This window comes from Periplaneta americana, unplaced genomic scaffold, assembly GCF_040183065.1.
Source record: "Periplaneta americana isolate PAMFEO1 unplaced genomic scaffold, P.americana_PAMFEO1_priV1 scaffold_24, whole genome shotgun sequence".
NCBI lineage: Eukaryota > Metazoa > Arthropoda > Insecta > Blattodea > Blattidae > Periplaneta > Periplaneta americana.
This window is the reverse complement of record NW_027185505.1, coordinates 540,776-555,524: the sequence shown is the minus strand read 5'-3', so window position 1 is coordinate 555,524 and position 14,749 is coordinate 540,776. Positions and strand designations below refer to the sequence as shown.

General features: G+C 39.7%; 2 non-coding genes across 2 annotated transcripts; both read left to right on the top strand.

Annotated features, from left to right (window-relative positions):
* Positions 1 to 210: 210 nt before the first annotated feature.
* Positions 211 to 329, top strand: LOC138693927 (5S ribosomal RNA). The gene has a single exon (XR_011330611.1). It is a non-coding gene; the product is annotated as a 5S ribosomal RNA (ribosomal RNA).
* Positions 330 to 13,070: 12,741 nt separating this feature from the next.
* On the top strand, positions 13,071 to 13,189 carry LOC138693926 (5S ribosomal RNA). The gene has a single exon (XR_011330610.1). It is a non-coding gene; the product is annotated as a 5S ribosomal RNA (ribosomal RNA).
* Positions 13,190 to 14,749: the final 1,560 nt, after the last annotated feature.

Below are 14,749 nucleotides of genomic sequence, written 5' to 3'. Positions count from 1 at the left end.
GTCAATCCAGCAGTGTGTGACGTTGAAACGTAACCAAACTGCCGTTGATAGATAGATTTATCATCTATCCCAATGACATCCAACGAGCTTGGTAATTTAGGTACAGAGTCTAAGCAGGCAGTTTACGTGTGTGTGTGAGCGAGTGCAGGTTTTATCGAGTGCACCCCAATCCCATCGTCCTCAAGTGCCTACAGATTACGCAGTTTCATCGGCAACGGCCATACCATGTTGAAAATACCGGTTCTCGTCCGATCACCGAAGTCAAGCAACATTGGGCGTGGTCAGTACTTGGATGGGTGACCGCTTGGGAACACCACGTGCCGTTGGCGATTTTTTTTTTTACGTCACTATTTCCAGCGTGTTCTAATAAGACTTATGGGATATTATGTTCCCTTCCCTATTCCAGCTATAGCTTGGATGATGACGCCGCTGCATAATTGTAGAGTAATTGATAATTCTTAAGTACTTGCAGCTCCGTATTGAAACTTATGACTGGTAGCATATTCATATGAGACGGTTCACTTCTCTGCGTTTTCTCGAAGAAGGGAATATGTATTCAGGGGATTGTGAACGTACCTCGCGCTCTCCCTAGAAGTTAGAGACATTTTAGGTAAAGAATGTAATATACTGTACATATATGGCTAATTAAAATCCCATTAGTTACTACATTTCAGTGGGTAGTACAAATTCCATAATGAAAATATCTCTGTCCTAGTAGTTGTATCCTTTAAAGAAGCTCGTTGTTTTCCCATGATGAAGGGCAGAACTTGGTCGGTAGAAATTTAAACAGACTGCATTATCAGACCAGGCGTTATTTCAATATCAGCGTTTAGTTTAGGAAATATAGCAATAGCGGAGTTGGGAGAAGTAGTTATAGCATGTACAGTAAGTATAAACAGTTCGCTGTACTGTACAGTGAATATAAATATTTGAATGTACGATGGCAAAACATCAGACATACAGTACGTAGCTCACATATCTTAAAAAATAAATAAATAAAAATAAAGAAGACATTCTGAGGAGTGAGTGGAAAGTGCATATTATAATGAATATTTTTAACTCTCAGTTGACATTGAGAGAGAAAGCCATGCATCGGGGAACCGGTGACTGTTTTTGCGTTACCTTCTGCTATTGGCGTTGTTGGTTAGTAACGAATGAAAGAGGTAGGACGCGGAATCAAATGTCAAAAAACGATAGGGAAATAATAGTAACTGGTTGTATTTCGATCGAGCTCGGCGTGCTGATTCACCAGTGGGGTGTTTCACAAAGTTTACAATCTTTGGAAATTGTGAACTCTGTTTGTAAACTTCTGTTTCACAATCTTTGTTTGTAAAGGTGGACTGTACAAAGGAAATCAAATCTTTACGAATGAAATTTTGCGCTCTTTACAAGTGATATGTTTGTTTCACAACGAAGGAGTAATTTTACAAACGTGTAAACTAAACTTTACTAGTGAAGTTAGCACATTTTCTACAGTAGCCCTGTTGAAATAGCTTCTAATTGTGAATGAAAAAAATAAACACATATGTATAAAATCAATTTTATAGTAACAGGGTACCATTAAGAATTACACTGAAGCAGTTGTGATGTTATTGAGTAGTTCTAGCGACTCAGACGAAGATTTTGCATTTAGGCCTAACGTAGAATTTTCCGGCCACGTTCGTATCATTGTACGAATATTAATGAAAGGTTTCGAATGAATCCCGCGCTATACTTCAGAATACCGCGTTAGTTCTTATATACGAGGAACGTATTTAATAAATACTCGCACTTAAAGAAGAAAAACTTTGCACCGAAAACCAATCACTTAATAATGCAATGTCGGCATTACTTACGCAGTATTCTGAAGTCGTTCCGAATCCCATTTCGCTGTAATCTCTCCTACAAGATATGGGACATCACATGCAACATCTGAAAGGGAAAAGTGGTGCCCTAACCACAAAGCGAGAACTGCATTGGTTGCATAGTAGCTCTCAGTTCCCTGCGTTAGCAGATAAGAACGGAATTTATAAGATTACAGTGTGCAAAAGTTCACACATGGTAGTTGATGTTGTTACAAGATTGAAAAAACTCGAGGCGGGTTATTGATCACCGAATGTGCTTACTCGGGCAAAGGATTTTTATGCTCCTCCTGCTGGGTTCCCTAATGTTGGCGAGGTTATGGATGAAACAATAAAATATACTGATGGACCAGCAGAGAGCGAAGTTGATTTTAATGGATGGACATGTTAGCTGCTCTATCAACTGCATATAACTACGTGGGTCAAATCCATTATTTATCAATTATTTGAATGAATTTCGCGCTAACTTTCGTCAGTTAAGTCGTAGGCTAATTAATGCATTGGTATGCTCGACCAATTGCATGCCGCGAAACTCCGTTGTCGCCGATGTAGCAAAATCTAAATAAAATATATATAAAAAAATATAAACATGTCCATCGATAGTTCTAAAATTACAGCTACTTTACCTCTGATCCTTAGTGATTTTTGTAAACTGTCGTTGGCGATTTTGTTCAACCAATTATGCGTATTTGTAAGTTTGTTTCGCCGATTTTGTAAAGTTCGTTAAAACATACAAGTGAATAAGATTGCATTGTGAAACACAGTTAACAAGCATATGTAATATTTCCGTTGTTAATTGTATATTGTTAATTTGTAATTTGTTAGCGTTGTGAAACATGCCCCCATTTACCTTTAGAGGTAATATCTACATTAATATTTAGTTAAAATTTAAAGAAATTTTAAACGAATGGAAGCTGCATTTTAATTCACCCCAAATTACTATGTTCCCTTTCAGATTATCAGCTGTTGTTGTTGTTGTCGTTGTTGTATTGTAAGTTCTCACTTATTGTTAGCTAGCCGTACCCGTTCGCTCCGCTCCACCTGTTAGAAATAAATATAAAGTAATTACATAATTAAAATAGGACGACTGATCCATGGAACAACTTTTACAACAGCGCAAGATAATCTGCTTCGCATATTACCCAATTTTTTTTTAGCACTGCATTTATTGCATATATATTTTATGTATTTTAACACGATTCAATTGAGCATAGTTAAAATATGAATTATTAAAATAATGGATTGCCAAGCTAAAGTACTATTACTGCATACTAAATCAATACACTCTCGTTGTTCGTTAATTCTCTGAGATTAAAATGCGTGTACATAAATATTATTTTAAGAAATACAGAAAACGAATGTACAAAATAGCCTATCAAATTTTCTGTGCATAAGAAGCTATTTTAATCTTACCTGTCCTCGATTTACTCAGACGTTACTGTAATAACATTATAGCATTATGTCCATCTAGAGAAACTACAGTTTCCAATGGTGAAATAATAACTAATTATACAAATCAGTTAATTTACGAGCTTGTGATATTACTTCATACAAACACAGAAACATTCCCTGTAGGCTATGTTTAATAGCTTTCGATTGTTTGTTGATGTCCAAGGCCCCTGTTTCGATTGTTGTTGTCCAAGGCCCCTTATAGACGAAGTCATTTGTTCTTAATTCATTGCACCGTCTTAGATAGCGTTATTTTAATTTTAAAACTCATTTATCTCATTAAATATCAGTCCTATCAAAATGTTGTAAAAAAATAAAACTTAACGGAAATCATTTTTAAAGGAACATCTGTTATGTAACATTTTTTCTCAAATATCAATAATAAGCGAGATATTTCGATTTATTTAATTAAGGCCCCCTTATAACCCCCCTTTTAAATAAAGTATTTCGAATGCCATATAGCCTAAAATCTAAGTTACAACAAACTTAATTTATATTCCAGTTTTCATATAAATCGGTTCAGCCATTATCGCGTGAAAAGGTAACAAACATACAGACAGACATACAAACAAAATTTTCAAAAATGCGATTTTCGGTTTCAGGGTGGTTAATTATATATGTTAGGACCAATTACTTTTGGAAAATCGAAACTTACCAGAAAAATTTCGGCTACAGATTTATTATTAGTATAGATAGTACGAGATACGACCGCAATTTTGTACGACTAGTGTAATGAAGGAATGCAAAAAATTATTTTGGAACTTTGCAATGTTAGTCTATCATTAAAATAAAATTAAATCTTAATTCGTCCCTTTTGCAGGAGTCTTCTTCATCCAGTATGTTGTTGGCTGATATGGAGGAGGAGGGGGGGGGGGACATGCTCTAAAGGGATAAAATTTGCTTAGCAAATCGATATGGTGACTAACGCTTGCAATGCGTCATAGCTATAATTGTACTGCGCGGTAATTTCAGAGTAATAAGAGTTCAGTTCAGGGATCTGCTAATTTCTTCATATTGTGTTCGGCAATGGAATAGTACCGCAGTAGCATTAAGAGGTTTTTATAATTTGAACTGATATGTGCAGGTATATTGACCCCCCCCCTCCCACCGCTGGCCGACGCGGACTGCAATGACAACAGTAAGCCACACGTCATACGTAAGCCTTTCTTCTTCTTCTTCTTCTTTGCTCGCCTGGCAAATACAGTCTTGGATTTCACATATTCAATTTTTCACAGTCCCAACTCCCTTGCATGGACGTGTTTTCACGTACCTTTAAAGTTTCTCCTCTCATTCATTCAGTCTATTCGCAAGCCTGAGGGTTTTCCGTGGTTTTCCCTAAGGAGCTAAGACAAATGTAGGGATGAGCCCAGAAAGAAAAGGGCATTCACTTCCTTAGACCCTGGTAACTGCTCTTTCTAGAGGAAGGAGGAGGAGAAAGAAACCCCCCCACCCCCACCGACGTGGACTGCAATGACAACAGTAAGCAACACGTTATATGTAAAGCCTTTATTATTATTATTATTATTATTATTATTATTATTATTATTATTATTATTATTATTATTATTTACAATGGGACTAAAGGTGGTGTAGATACACTATGTCAAATGTGCCACAATCTTTCCTGCAATAGAAAGACGAGGCGCTGGCCACTAGCAATATTTTACAACATGCTAAATATTGCAAGTATAAATTCATGGATAATTTATAGTTAGAAGAACTCAGAAAACAATATCAAGAAAACAATTCATTTTCCAATTGTGTGAAGAGCTGACAAAACCGTGGATGCAGCACCGCTTTGCACGTCCTACTTTACACCGATCTCTGCGGGCAACAATTGAAGAACATCTGAACATTGCTGTGCAACAACAATGCCAGGTAATGCAGCCAGATGGTGAACGTACTGTTTGCTATAAATGTCCTGCAAAGAAGAGGAGAATGATGACAACATTTTGTGGACTTTGCAAAAAGGGGTTCTGCAGAGAACATCGCGCTGTTGTTTGCACTAATTGTAAATAGGACAATAACATGAACGTAAAGACTTTATGACAAACTTAAAATTAAATGAACACTAATGGCTACGAAATGTGTAAAAGTTGTTAAATGTGTGATATTGAGTTGATTTCAGTTAATTAAAATGTGAGTAGTAAAAATTACGAATGCTTACCTTTAACATGAGTACAGTGATGATTACCTGTCTAGGGTTAAGTAGTCGCGTGGTGAGTTTAGGAATTCCCAGACCACCTCTAAGATTGTTTAAAATAAAGGTATTGTAATCGTACGTTTCTGTCTTTTGTCAATAGTAACGTTGACCTTTCTTTTTCGAGAAAACAAAATCTGTTGTACAGTTAAAGGTACTGAAATAGTAAGAAATTTTCTGAAATCCCCACGCGTTTGCAAGTGTAAGTCTCTGTTGTAACCTGTTGATTTACGAGAGACTGTGTGTGCTTTCGTACAGTGTTTCTAAAATGTGCAGTAACGAGTCAGAAATCATTGGAATGTAGTGTAGGTGTGTTTGTTATAACCGGGAATCAATCCGCAGTACTTGACCAATCAACTACGGGAAATATCAGAAAAATTGGCAGGAGTTAGCAAGAAAAACAAAGGTAAAATATCACGTGAACGAGCACCGATACCGAGCACTATGTACAATATACCCTAGAGAAAAAGACAAGAAAACAAAAGTCAACCGCTGCAAGTGTTACGAAGTGGTGTGTGAAACATATAATGAAGAATGTCTGCGGGAAGCGCATCTAGTGAGATAAAGGGTGAAATGGAGGATTCTGCTAAAAATAAAGAAAGGAAGAAAAATGTTTACAGTTAATACAAGTATTGTTTTCTCTTGTGGGTTTATGTTTAGTATAATAGATGTGTGTGTGTGTGTGTGTGTGTGTGTGTGTGTGTGTGTGTGAAAAAAGTGAAAAAAATAACAGGTCTGTAATAATAATAGTTAATAATTCTGTAGTTCACTGCAAAAACTGTATAGCCATAAAAGGACAGATGATAATAACGTTGTTATCTTATTCTTGCTGCTGTGTAAGCCTAAGTTTCCACGTGAGGGATAGAAGAGACATGACAACATATAGCATTACAATTTGTTTAATGTGTATAAATTTCTTTAATACTGATTTTTCTCAGAACAAGCTGTGTGAGGGTTAAAGAGTTCTTGCACTGAAGCTCAGAATTATTTATTATTATTATTATTATTATTATTATTATTATTATTATTATTATTATTATTATTATTATTATTGTGTGAAGAGTTGTATCGGAAGTGCTTTATAGACTAAATTAATAATTTCTATCTTAACTGAAATATTTACATTATATTTCACACAGTATAGTTACAGGTAGCATAAATTCAGATAATGGTTTTTATATGGGAATCTACTTCTTGTGTTTAGAGGCTACATTTATACAGAGTTAATAATTTCTCCCCTATGTAACATATTTCCATGAAATTTTATACGCATCTATGCAAAAACGAATTATGCTCGTGTAATTAGGGAATTAGGGAAAAATTAGTTTTTCTGATAATTTTTAATGTTTTAATAGAAATTATGCTCCTAAAAGATGACTAGCCTGCCATATTTTTCGCAGTTGGTAACAAAATGCTAGATTCATGGATATACTCCATAATTTAGTTGTTCATTATATGTTCAAGAAGTGTTGAATTTTTCTTGGAGAAATTAAGCTCCTTCATCCAGACTCTGAAAAGTGGCTGCTGTCGAATTCGTAAAGCGCCACCAAGAGATGAATATAACATCTAAGTTTGCAGGATGTAGCAGCTAAATTTTAAGCCGTATAGAGTTTAATATTTGATTAATGTGTGGGTAGAAGAATTGAAAGTTAACTCAGGTTTACTTGTAATGCACAGCCTGTTAAATATGTCGTAAAAAAAAAAAAAAAAAAAAAAACTAGTTGCACAAATCTCAGTAAACGTGCCAATTAAATGAATGCTAACGTATTATAGATTGCTTTTCGCGTATTAAATGAAAGTACACATCTTGTCCTATGACCTCCATAAGGGAAGGTTTAACAGTATAAAACAGCCACTGACCCCACGAACAAAAATCAACTGAAGAGCGTGACTTTAAAAAAAAAACTCATGTTTTGTCCCACCTCTTACTGATATTGATGTTTTGTATGCTGTTGTGCACAATGCCTAGCTTTTGTTTAAGCCTAGATATTACTTAAACTTCGGTTATGATGAAGTTGATTTTCTTACATAGTTTTGCGTTCTGGACAACTGTGCGCCGGCATCTCTCGGAACATCCGAGATCAGGTCCCTATCCCCTCCACCGCAAAGTCAAATAGCGTCTGTCACTTGATTTTGAATATTAAACAAACATACCATCACGGCATTTCCGTTATGGCATCTGGTGTCATCAATAAGCTACAAATAAAGGAAAGAAAGAAAGAAAGAAAGAAAGAAAGAAAGAAAGAAAGAAAGAAAGTAGCACAGTCACTGTCCTGAACAAGGTACGCAAGTATTATTTTAATTAATGCGTATCGCCTACCAGCCGCCGAAACTATTCGACAGGAGAGTGAATATCCTACACGGTCCTGTAAAAATGTTCTGAATACACTAAATGACGTGTAATTTTTTTTCTATTATTAGGACAATTGAACGTGTCATTGCTCCTGCGGGTTGCTTTGTTTCACACCACAGAGAATTCAGGTTCTCAACCCCCCGGGATTCTAGAGATAAGAGAGCGATGAGGTTAAAGGAGTAGGCGTTTGTTCGTGTTTTTGTTTTTACTTTAGAAAAATTGCGAAACGTGACGCAATAGCGATAAGTTTTATGAACAAGTTTGCTGAATCGACCAATTGAAGGTAATTTATATTTTGCTAAAGAAGAGAGGAGATTAATGAAATCAGTTATTGTAATAATCGTAGTAGATTGAAGGAATTGTTTGTATTCAAACTCCTTTTTGAAATAAGCTGCTCGGATGCTTATCAGGGTGACGGTTATAAATGTTATCGTAATACCCACCCGAGGTCACAAAGGTCACAGTCTTCCGCTTGTCCTTTCCTAAGCAGACCACGTCTGTACTATCGAAAATAATGAGTCACAGTTATAGTTTCGTGAAAGTAAAAAATGTTAGATAGGAGACAAGTAGCTACTCTTATACAATCATAATCACATTTTGTATCCAATATAGTATAAACGAGCTACATGTAAGTACTGTGTAAAGTTTCATTAAAACAATATATTATATATGAGACAAGTCACTAATTTTTGTCAAAACGCATCGTCTATAAAGGGGTAGTTTCTCCTCTTATACAGTAGTGACTATAGTGCGAAGTTTCATGGAAATATGTCACATTTTTAGTCCAGCTAGATTTGCTTTCTGGACCACTTTGAGCCTTGGCGCTTGTGATCGGTCGGACGGAGGATCACTCGTCCCGGCGGCGTTAACCCTTAATTTGGTAAATATATATAATGTGCAATATTATAGAACTGTGAAATTTTTTTTTAATTTTCCTAAGAAACTTTGTTATCCATCGTTCTATTAAAAAATTGTTTATTAACCTATAGGATACATTGCGATATTTGTCAAACAGGCTGTGGGAAAATGCTGATACGGTGAGGAATGGAAAGGGAGAAACCATTTATATTATTGAGGTGACCTTGAACTGAGGGTAGTAGGAACGAGACCTGGAGTACGGTACAACCGGCTCTTCCGAGAAATAACTAGTGGCCCTGAAAAGGGCCTTTTTGCGGGCAGGAGTACCTTTGTTAATTCAAGCCCTCTCGCCGCGGATGCGCCTAGCCAGCTGAATATCCTTGGGCATAATGGTCACGCGCTTGGCGTGGATGGCGCAAAGGTTGGTATCCTCGAAGAGACCGACGAGGTATGCCTCGCTTGCCTCCTGCAAGGCCATTACGGCTGAGCTCTGGAAACGGAGGTCGGTTTTGAAATCCTGAGCGATTTCACGCACCAAGCGCTGGAAAGGCAGCTTGCGGATGAGGAGCTCGGTGCTCTTCTGGTAACGACGGATCTCGCGAAGAGCAACTGTACCAGGGCGGTATCGATGGGGTTTCTTCACGCCTCCAGTAGCCGGTGCGCTCTTCCTAGCGGCCTTCGTTGCCAGCTGCTTTCGTGGAGCCTTGCCTCCCGTGGACTTACGCGCAGTTTGCTTCGTACGTGCCATCGCTTACTCCTTAGTCCTCGCAACCCAAGTTGACGCAATACAGTCGCCCCCGCTGCCCCCAAGAGGGGTATTTATGTCTTCGCCCGTTGAGAAGCCACGCCCCTTCCGTAATGTGATTGGTCCGCGGGTTTTAGTATATAAACCAAAAAATGACCCGCCGTCGAGATCACTTTTAACCTTCGTCACACGAGCAACATGACTGGACGCGGCAAGGGAGGCAAGGGTCTTGGCAAAGGTGGAGCGAAGCGCCACAGGAAGGTTCTCCGAGATAATATTCAGGGCATCACGAAGCCGGCCATTCGTCGTCTCGCCCGACGTGGAGGCGTAAAGCGTATCTCCGGCCTCATCTACGAGGAGACGAGAGGTGTTCTCAAGGTCTTTCTGGAGAACGTAATCCGTGACGCTGTAACATACACCGAGCACGCGAAGCGGAAGACAGTCACGGCCATGGACGTGGTATACGCCTTGAAGAGGCAGGGGAGGACTCTCTACGGGTTCGGCGGTTAGACTGCCTACACACGTCTGCTGCCGAATCCGTCGGCAAAACGGCCCTTTTCAGGGCCATAAAATCCGTCTAAAAAGGGCAGTAGTTGTCGAGATTAATTTAATTCACCTTTACTGTGTGACCACTAGCTCAACAGGCCAGTGCGGAAAACAGAACTTATTTCGTAGGGGCACTTCAGTATCAGCAAAAGACGTTGTAAGAAATGCCTCTCCGTTTTTCAAATGGGTCTGACCCCAACGCTTGGTATATCAAGTGGAAAGACCGGATTCCTCTGTGAAGCCTTGCTCCTCGGATTATGTTACCTGTTACTGTAAACTTCTGTAAGTCAATAATCACTGTCCGAAGAATTGGTGGGTAATATGACAACGCAGGTAGGCAATGCTCACCAGACCGTAACAAGGAACCGAGGGGATTGACACATACTGAACATCACATCACCACGTTTTTGCAATGCCAACTTTTAGGTCATAGGAATCCAGTGTGGTAAACACTGGGGAGAAGAGGTACACATCGCATGTCAGAACACAGGACTTCGTCCTGTCAGACAACTTCCACGTATAGCTTGCGTCATTTCGGTTCGAACGAAACGACAGAGAGAGGGGAAATTCGAACGCAAATTGTCAAAGCCTTCGATTCCTACGAGAAGGTCATGTCATCATCTCAGTATTGGGGTTCCTGCGCGTGCGGCCAATATGTGCACCAACAAACAAACGCATTAGGAACTCTATTATAACGCCGTAAGTTGTTCACCAGTTATCGATTTCTTATTCAAAATTAGTTTCATTCGTAGTATGTAGTAAAGTAAACTAGTATATTCAAACGTATATGTCTAAAACCACGATGGGCACCAAAGAAGGGGACTTGTGATTATTTTCACGATAATCTCCATTACTCTAATATGATAGAAATATATTACATAAATTTCGAAGCCAACTATGTACTTTGGCATCATCATCTAATTTAATTCGTATTGTGTTAAATTATATAATAATAATGAAACCTTTCTATATGCATCAGTATAATGTGTTATCACACAATAGCCTAGTAAATGTACAACGGTTTCAAGTACTTCAGTGCGAACCTGGGACAACGACATCGTTCAGAGCACAAAATTACAGAATGATGATATTAAATCAGCCCACCGGTATAGAGAGAGAGAGAAAGTTGACACGCGTAATGAAATTACATTACGAAGCCGTGAGAGAGGATTAACAATACTGGCTATTTCTGACTTTTGTGAGGTTAGTGGGGCCCTTAAAAGGGCCGTTTTACGGAGAAGGGGCTTAAGCCTTCTTCTCGGTTTTCTTCGGGAGGAGAACCGCCTGGATGTTGGGCAACACACCACCCTGGGCGATGGTGACGCCGGACAGGAGTTTGTTCAGCTCCTCGTCGTTGCGAATGGCGAGCTGTAAGTGACGAGGAATGATCCTAGTCTTCTTGTTGTCACGAGCTGCGTTGCCAGCCAACTCGAGAACTTCGGCCGCCAGGTACTCCATCACCGCGGCCAGGTAGACTGGCGCACCGGCACCAACTCGCTCTGCGTAATTGCCCTTACGCAAAAGACGGTGGATACGGCCTACCGGGAACTGCAACCCAGCACGGCTGGATCGAGACTTTGACTTTCCCTTCACCTTGCCTCCCTTTCCACGACCCGACATGATGCTACTCCTACTTGCAGCTGTTTAACTACAAGAACGACGCCTCGCCCACGGTAACCTTCACTTTTACGCCAACGTCAATAATCGACAGCGGACCAATCGTAAAGTCACAAACGTTTGCGCTGTTTCTATTGGCTCGCACTGGGAAGGCAGTACGGCATTGTCCCTGCGACTTAAATATTTTTCTCCCTCCGGGCTCATCATCAGACGAGCACCATGCCCCCCAAAGCTTCCGGAAAGGCTGCCAAGAAGGCCGGCAAGGCCCAGAAGAATATTTCGAAGGGCGATAAGAAGAAGAAGCGCAAGAGGAAGGAGAGCTACGCCATTTACATCTACAAGGTTCTGAAACAAGTTCACCCAGACACGGGAATCAGTTCAAAGGCTATGAGCATCATGAACAGCTTCGTTAACGACATCTTCGAGCGCATCGCCGCGGAAGCTTCGCGGCTCGCGCATTACAACAAGCGGTCGACCATCACCAGTCGGGAGATCCAGACAGCCGTCCGTCTCCTGCTACCCGGTGAGCTGGCCAAGCACGCCGTCAGTGAAGGGACCAAGGCCGTCACAAAATACACTAGTTCCAAGTAAGCGGGAGTGCTTGCTAGGGAATCAGCAACCGGCCCTTTTAAGGGCCACAAGTTATTCATAACAGAGTAGATGAATGAAGAACAACAGCGGTTCCCACCGAGTGAAAATTTAAATAATCACCCCGATAACACTTCTAGGATAGATAATACATTATAGGCAGTCCATGGGAGACTTGGATCCACGAGGCAAATTCGTTTCCTTAATAGTTTCGTACGACTTATATGAGAGCGCGGTGTCATTCCTACTCACTTGGCAGCATTAATTGTTGAGGGAAAACAACTTAGAAGGTAACTTGTCGACCGCGGGCATAATCCTTCCGCAGGCCACTACTGAGAATCTGTGGACATACGGGTAATCTATCTTTATTGAAACTCGGGTTCATAACATACGACTGATACTTTATATATCTGTCACGTAATCCATCAAGAGACAAATGTCCCCCCCCCCCTAGTCAGTAGCGAGCTTCAGTCCATTCGTAGTAGCCGCCGGTGCAAGAAGTGAATTGAAGTTTGTGTGAAGTTCCGTAGTATGGCATGAAAATGATGTCGAAAATCCGACTACAGTTCCACAACCATGTGGTTGAAAGGAGGCTCCGCTGTTGAACAACAATCCACCTGTGGCTTAACTTAGAATGCCGACTAGCTGTTTTATTAATCCCGTGTCAATCCAGCAGTGTGTGACGTTGAAACGTAACCAAACTGCCGTTGATAGATAGATTTATCATCTATCCCAATGACATCCAACGAGCTTGGTAATTTAGGTACAGAGTCTAAGCAGGCAGTTTACGTGTGTGTGTGAGCGAGTGCAGGTTTTATCGAGTGCACCCCAATCCCATCGTCCTCAAGTGCCTACAGATTACGCAGTTTCATCGGCAACGGCCATACCATGTTGAAAATACCGGTTCTCGTCCGATCACCGAAGTCAAGCAACATTGGGCGTGGTCAGTACTTGGATGGGTGACCGCTTGGGAACACCACGTGCCGTTGGCGATTTTTTTTTTTACGTCACTATTTCCAGCGTGTTCTAATAAGACTTATGGGATATTATGTTCCCTTCCCTATTCCAGCTATAGCTTGGATGATGACGCCGCTGCATAATTGTAGAGTAATTGATAATTCTTAAGTACTTGCAGCTCCGTATTGAAACTTATGACTGGTAGCATATTCATATGAGACGGTTCACTTCTCTGCGTTTTCTCGAAGAAGGGAATATGTATTCAGGGGATTGTGAACGTACCTCGCGCGCGCTCTCCCTAGAAGTTAGAGACATTTTAGGTAAAGAATGTAATATACTGTACATATATGGCTAATTAAAATCCCATTAGTTACTACATTTCAGTGGGTAGTACAAATTCCATAATGAAAATATCTCTGTCCTAGTAGTTGTATCCTTTAAAGAAGCTCGTTGTTTTCCCATGATGAAGGGCAGAACTTGGTCGGTAGAAATTTAAACAGACTGCATTATCAGACCAGGCGTTATTTCAATATCAGCGTTTAGTTTAGGAAATATAGCAATAGCGGAGTTGGGAGAAGTAGTTATAGCATGTACAGTAAGTATAAACAGTTCGCTGTACTGTACAGTGAATATAAATATTTGAATGTACGATGGCAAAACATCAGACATACAGTACGTAGCTCACATATCTTAAAAAATAAATAAATAAAAATAAAGAAGACATTCTGAGGAGTGAGTGGAAAGTGCATATTATAATGAATATTTTTAACTCTCAGTTGACATTGAGAGAGAAAGCCATGCATCGGGGAACCGGTGACTGTTTTTGCGTTACCTTCTGCTATTGGCGTTGTTGGTTAGTAACGAATGAAAGAGGTAGGACGCGGAATCAAATGTCAAAAAACGATAGGGAAATAATAGTAACTGGTTGTATTTCGATCGAGCTCGGCGTGCTGATTCACCAGTGGGGTGTTTCACAAAGTTTACAATCTTTGGAAATTGTGAACTCTGTTTGTAAACTTCTGTTTCACAATCTTTGTTTGTAAAGGTGGACTGTACAAAGGAAATCAAATCTTTACGAATGAAATTTTGCGCTCTTTACAAGTGATATGTTTGTTTCACAACGAAGGAGTAATTTTACAAACGTGTAAACTAAACTTTACTAGTGAAGTTAGCACATTTTCTACAGTAGCCCTGTTGAAATAGCTTCTAATTGTGAATGAAAAAAATAAACACATATGTATAAAATCAATTTTATAGTAACAGGGTACCATTAAGAATTACACTGAAGCAGTTGTGATGTTATTGAGTAGTTCTAGCGACTCAGACGAAGATTTTGCATTTAGGCCTAACGTAGAATTTTCCGGCCACGTTCGTATCATTGTACGAATATTAATGAAAGGTTTCGAATGAATCCCGCGCTATACTTCAGAATACCGCGTTAGTTCTTATATACGAGGAACGTATTTAATAAATACTCGCACTTAAAGAAGAAAAACTTTGCACCGAAAACCAATCACTTAATAATGCAATGTCGGCATTACTTACGCAGTATTCTGAAGTCGTTCCGAATCCCATTTCGCTGTAATCTCTCCTAC